At 46.7% G+C, this 6,226-nt stretch overlaps 1 protein-coding gene across 2 annotated transcripts in view; it reads right to left on the reverse strand.

Moving 5' to 3' along the window:
* scap (SREBF chaperone) overlaps positions 1 to 2,226 on the reverse strand; it is a 148,200-nt gene extending 145,974 nt beyond the window's left edge. The window contains exon 1 of one of the 2 annotated variants that reach the window (XM_078215859.1): positions 2,058 to 2,226. The gene's annotated coding sequence lies outside the window, so the exon portion shown is untranslated. The remainder of the gene's footprint in view (positions 1 to 2,057) is intronic. The other variant, XM_078215860.1, reaches the window with a different exon arrangement.
* Positions 2,227 to 6,226: the final 4,000 nt, after the last annotated feature.

Below are 6,226 nucleotides of genomic sequence, written 5' to 3' on the forward strand. Positions count from 1 at the left end.
TCAAATCGACTTCAGGAAGTGTAGTGGAAGGCATGCCCCTGTCTACATCAATGGGGATGAAGTGGAAATTATCAACAGCTTCAAGTTTCTTGGTGTCAAGATCATCAACAACCTGGCCTTGTCCCTCCACGCTGACACGAAAGTTAAGAAAGCCCAATGCCTCCAAATTCACCAATTTTTTTGTAGGTGCACCATAGAAAGCATGTATCACAGCTTGGCATGGCTCCTGCTCTGACCAAGACCCCAAGAAACTACGAAGAGTTGTGAATGTACCCAGTCCATCACGCAAACCACCCTCCCATCCATGCATTCTATCCACATGTCCTGCTGCCTCGGAAAAGCAGCCAGTATGATTAAAGACCTCACGCACTACGGACATACTCTCTACCGCCTTCTTCCATTGGGAAAAAGATACAGAAGTCCGAGAACACATACCAACCGACTCAAGAACAGCTTCTTCCCTGTTGCAACAGACTTTTGAATGGACCTACTATATACTACACTGATCTTTCTCTACACCCTGTGATTGTAACACTATATTCTGCAACCTCTCCTTCTCCCCGATGTACTCGATGAACTCGATGAACGGTATGTTTTGTCTCAATAGCACACAAGAAACAACACATGTGGAATAATAAATCAAATCCAATCAGCAAGGGAAGTTGAGCGATCAGCAGTTTGAGAATAGAGTTGAGGGAGTCATGGACAAGACAACAGAATTTTTTGTTGAATAATCATCTTGTGATTGTAATGCCACAAAATTATTAACATGTTCTTGATGATGGCTGGGAGTACAAAAATAGATGGAGTGGTAATCCTATCATGAAATAACCATAGCCTAAAGCATAAATAACCAGAACTACGTATATAAGAAAGTAGTAATTATTTCTGAAATAAAAGCATTTTGAATTACTTTTGAGGGAGGGGGCGGGAATGTTAATATTTTCAAAATAACATTCGAAGAATCACAATCGCATTTCCATTTCTCAGCTGTGGTTTCAGTGCACTTTCACAACGTGTTATTTGTAAACAGAGCAGCGCTGTCATGTAGAAAAACTAAAATGCAGCATTTCAATAACACTGCGCAGCTTCTCTTTCCCAAACATATGCAAAAATTGCTATATTGTCACAATGTAAATTTGTGCAGGGATCGGCTCATTGTATCAAACTCAAAAATCTGATCCACATCAATTTGCGATCACAAAGGGGCAAACGTTCACAAGACGAATTAAACAATACCACGAGAACAATGTTTTACTTAAATGGAAACAAATATCGGAAAGAAGTAACACCCAACACGCCACAAAAGAGAGTGCACGAAAAGGCTTTTAAAAAAAAAATCAGTGCTGGGTGTGGAAAAGGAAGAAAGTTTAAGAGGTCAAAAGTACAAAAACGTGAACTTGTCGCAAAAAAAATTGTAGACAGAAACGTTTAATTTTTCAGATGCATAACATCACTTTAAATCAAGATAAAGTCTCACCGGAAACACGGTGTGTGTGGTTGGTTCTAACAATTTTGAGCATCACTCGACATTCATTTTAAATTAGAAATAAAATGTACAGTCTTCAATTCAAAATGCGCGAATTTCACAATATCTGACTAAAGCTTGAGACAGAATTAGAAGCAAAGTAAATAAATGAAACACTCGGAAAGCAGGTAATATCTTAAGGCTTAGGGGAAATACATTGAAAAAATAACTGATTCAAAAATGATAAAATGCAGAAATTCATAAAAACGTAATTGTTGATTCTGGCTGCCTTGAGATTTTCCTGCAGATGTCGGCATCTTTTTTGTTCAAGTAACCAGAGAGCAAAATGAACATTTCTTCAACAAAAAGTAATATAACACTAAAGTAGAGCGTGTAGCAGAGGTGAGAGGCTCTCCAATGTGGAAACAAAATACAGCAGGGCGTTTGGGCCTAGCTGAGCTTCTCACTCACACACAGGATGAGAGAGAAAACTAAATTATTCAATAAACCCTCCGTCTCAGTTCAGACTCAGTAATTGAGATACAGCAGCGGGATTAACCGCTTCTTCACACGGGGCTGGGTCGCTTACCTGTCGGTGGTTTAGTCGCCCCCCCGGCATAGGTGGGACTCCCTGATGCTTTCTGATAACTGGAGTAAAGTCCCTGAGTTTCAGCTGTGGCCGCTCCACCGCGCGTCTCCTCAGTAACGCGCGGCCATCCGCGCGCTCCCCGCCCGCCGGGTTAGCCCCGCCCACCTCCGCGCGCTCCCGCCCGCCGGGTTAGCCCCGCCCACCTCCGCGCGTCCCGGGTGAACCCCGCACTTCTCTCAGTTGGCCCCGCCCACCCCCTTAGCCCCGCCCACGGGCGCGCGCCCCGTGGGAGCCCTGCGAACCCCTCCCAGTTAGTGCCGCCCATCCCCGAGCGAACACCGCCCACCTGTTAACTCCGCCCACCCCTGCGCGCACCCCGGGTTAACTCCGCCCACCACCACCTCTGCCCTTCTCAATTGGCCCCGCCCACCCCCCTTAGCCCCGCCCACCGGCGCGCGCCCCGTGCGAACTCTCCCAGTTAGCGCCGCCCATCCCCCGACTTAACACCTCCCACCTGTTAACTCCGCCCACCCCTACGCACCCCGGGTTAACTCCGCCCACCACCTCCGCGCTTCTCTCGGTTGGCCCCGCCCCCACCCTTAGCCCCACCCATCCTTTGCGCCCCTATCAACACCGCCCACCACCTCCGCTCTTCACTCCGTTGACTCCGCCCACCTCAGCGCGAATCCGCCCCCCGTGAACCCCGCCCTCAACCCGTGAGAACCCCGCCCCCACCTCTTCGCGATGATTGGAACCCCACAGAAAATGTTACACTCTGCTCATGTTGCTTTTTAAAAATATTGTTTACTTAAGTTTATTTATGTCACAAGTAGGCTTACATTAACACTGCAGTGAAGTTACTGTGAAATTCCCCCAGTCGCCACACTTATAGAATCATAGAAACCCTACAGTGCAGGAGGCCATTCGGCCCATCGAGTCTACACCGACCACAATCCCACCCAGGCCCTACCCCCACATATTTTACCCGCTAATCTACGCATCTCAGGACTCTAAGGGTCAATTTTTAACCTGGCCAATCAACCTAACCCACACATCTTTGGACTGTGGGAGGAAACCGGAGCACCCGGAGGAAACCCACGCAGACACGAGGAGAATGTGCAAACTCCACACAGACAGTGACCCAAGCCGGGAATCGAACCCGGGACCCTGGAGCTGTGAAGCAGCAGTGCTAACCACTGTGCTACACTCGGGCACCTGTTCGGGTACACAATTGAACCTGGATCAAGGTATTTTTTTCCTCATTTCCTCTTGCCCTCAGGTGCTGACGAGTCATCTTAGTAAAGTGGTGTAGATCCACTGAGAACTGCCAGGCAGTTCTCGGATTTGACCCAGCAACAGTGCAAGAATAGCAATATAATTCCAAACTGGGATGATGTGAGTCTTGGAGAGATAATTGCAGGTGGTGGTTTTCCCATCCATCTTTTTCCCTTGTCCTTTTAGATGATAGAAGTCACAGGAGGCTTGGTCAATTAGTGTATCATGTACAAGATGCATTGCAATATGTGCTGGTGGTGCAGGGGTGTTTTTTCAAATTAATTTTTTATGCGATTGTGGGCATCATTGGCTCGGCCAACACTTATTGCTCCCCCCTGTTGCCCTCCAGAAAGCAGTGGTGAGCTGCCTCTTGAACTGCTGTAGTCTTTGAGGTATAGGTACACTCACAGTGCTGTTAGGAAGGGAATTCCAGTATTTTGATCCACTAACAGTAAAAGAACGGTGATACATTTCCACGTTCGGGTGGTGAGTGAGTTAAGAACAAAGAACAGTACAGCACAGGAAACAGGCCCTTCGGCCCTCCAAGCCTGTGCCGCTCCTTGGTCCAACTAGACCAATCGTTTGTATCCCTCCATTCCCAGGCTGCTCATGTGACTATCCAGGTAAGTCTTAAACGATGTCAGCGTGCCTGCCTCCACCACCCTACTTGGCAGCGCATTCCAGGCCCCCACCACCCTGTGTAAAAAACGTCCCTCTGATGTCTGAGTTATACTTTGCCCCTCTCAGCTTGAGCCCGTGACCCCTCGTGATCGTCACCTCCGACCTGGGAAAAAGCTTCCCACTGTTCACCCTATCTACACCCTTCATAATCTTGTATACCTCTATTAGATCTCCCCTCATTCTCCGTCTTTCCAAGGAGAACAACCCCAGTCTACCCAATCTCTCCTCATAGCTAAGACCCTCCATACCAGGCAACATCCTGGTAAACCTTCTCTGCACTCTCTCCAATGCCTCCACGTCCTTCTGGTAGTGCGGCGACCAGAACTGGACGCAGTACTCCAAATGTGGCCTAACCAGCGTTCTATACAGCTGCATCATCAGACTCCAGCTTTTATACTCTATACCCCGTCCTATAAAGGCAAGCATACCATATGCCTTCTTCACCACCTTCTCCACCTGTGTTGCCACCTTCAAGGATTTGTGGACTTGCACACCTAGGTCCCTCTGTGTTTCTATACTCCTGATGACTCTGCCATTTATTGTATAACTCCTCCCGACATTATTTCTTCCAAAATGCATCACTTCGCATTTATCCGGATTAAATTCCATCTGCCACCTCTCCGCCCAATTTTCCAGCCTATCTATATCCTGCTGTATTGCCCGACAATGCTCTTCGCTATCCGCAATTCCAGCCATCTTCATGTCATCCGCAAACTTGCTGATTACACCAGTTACACCTTCTTCCAAATCATTTATGACTAGTCCAGTTCAGTTTCTGGTCAATGGTAACTTGCAGGACGTTGATAGTGGGGAATTCAGCAATGCTAATACTATTCAATATGACGTGGCAATGGAGGAGAACCTTGAGGTTCTGGTGTTCCCAGCCATCTGATGCTCTTGTCTTTCTGGATGGCAGTGGTTGTAGGTATGGAAGGTGCTGCTGAAGGAATCTTGCAGATGGTACATATGGCTACCATTGTTTGAGGGATTAAATGATTGTGAAAGGGGCAGCAATTAAGTGGGCTTCTTTGTCTTCGATGATGTTGAGCTTCTTGAATGTTGTTGGAGCTGCACTCATCCAACTAAGTGCAGGGTATTCTATTGCATCCCTGACTTGTGCTTTGTAGTTGGTGGACAGGCTTGATGGGGGCGGGGGTGGAATTAGGGGAGATATTACTCACTGCAGGATTCCGAGTCGTTGACTTCCTCTGATAACCACAGTATTGGTATGACTAGTCCAGTTCAGTTTCTGGTCAATGGTAACTTGCAGGACGTTGATAGTGGGGAATTCAGCAATGCTAATACTATTCAATATGACATGGCAATGGTTATATCCTCTCACATTAGAGACTGTCATTGTCTGGCACTTAGATGATGCAAATGTTACTTACCACTTGTCAGTGTTCAAGGTTATGCAGAGTGGGGGGGGGGGGGGGGGCAGGAGCGCTTTGTCATTGATGGTATTGCAATTCTTGAGTGTTGTTGGAGTTGCACTTAACTGTGCAAGTGACGAGTATTCCTTCACATTCATGACTTGTGTCTTGTAGATAATGTACACTTTAGGGAGTAAGGTGGTGCATTATTCACTGCCCCTGGGCCATTCTTATAGAGTATTAAGGCAGCTGCTCCAGTTCAGTTTCTGGTCAATGATAATGATGGGGGATTCAGAGATGCTTACGTTTTCAGAGAGAAGCACAAATGTTTCTTGCCACTTACCACAGACACAGACTGCTTCAGTATTTGAACAGTTTTGAATGGTCCAGAACGTTGCACAGTGAACACCCCCATTTCTAGCAGAGTGGTATTATCACTAGCCTCGTAATCCAGAGACCCAAGGCCAAGTTCTGGAGACCAGAGTTCAAATCCCACCAGAGCAGATGATGAAATTTTAATTCAATAAAATCTGGAATTCAAAGTCTAAGATGACCACAAAACTACCGTTGATTTGTTGTAAAAACATCTGATTAACTGCCATTTAAGAAAGAAATCTGTTGTTCTTACCTGGCCCGTGACAGACACCTGCCATGAACGAATAAAGAGAAACCTTACAACGAAAATCATTGATGAAGTTGAAAATGACAACACTGTAGGGGCATGGGGAAAAAGGCGAGGAAAGCATGAAGCCCTGATGCAGACATGATGGACCAAAAGGCCACTTTCTATGCTGTAATAATTCTGGTGATTCTGAGGAACTCCTGCAGCACCGTTGAGCC

Source organism: Mustelus asterias, chromosome 7 (genome assembly GCF_964213995.1).
Source record: "Mustelus asterias chromosome 7, sMusAst1.hap1.1, whole genome shotgun sequence".
Classification (NCBI taxonomy): Eukaryota; Metazoa; Chordata; class Chondrichthyes; order Carcharhiniformes; family Triakidae; genus Mustelus; species Mustelus asterias.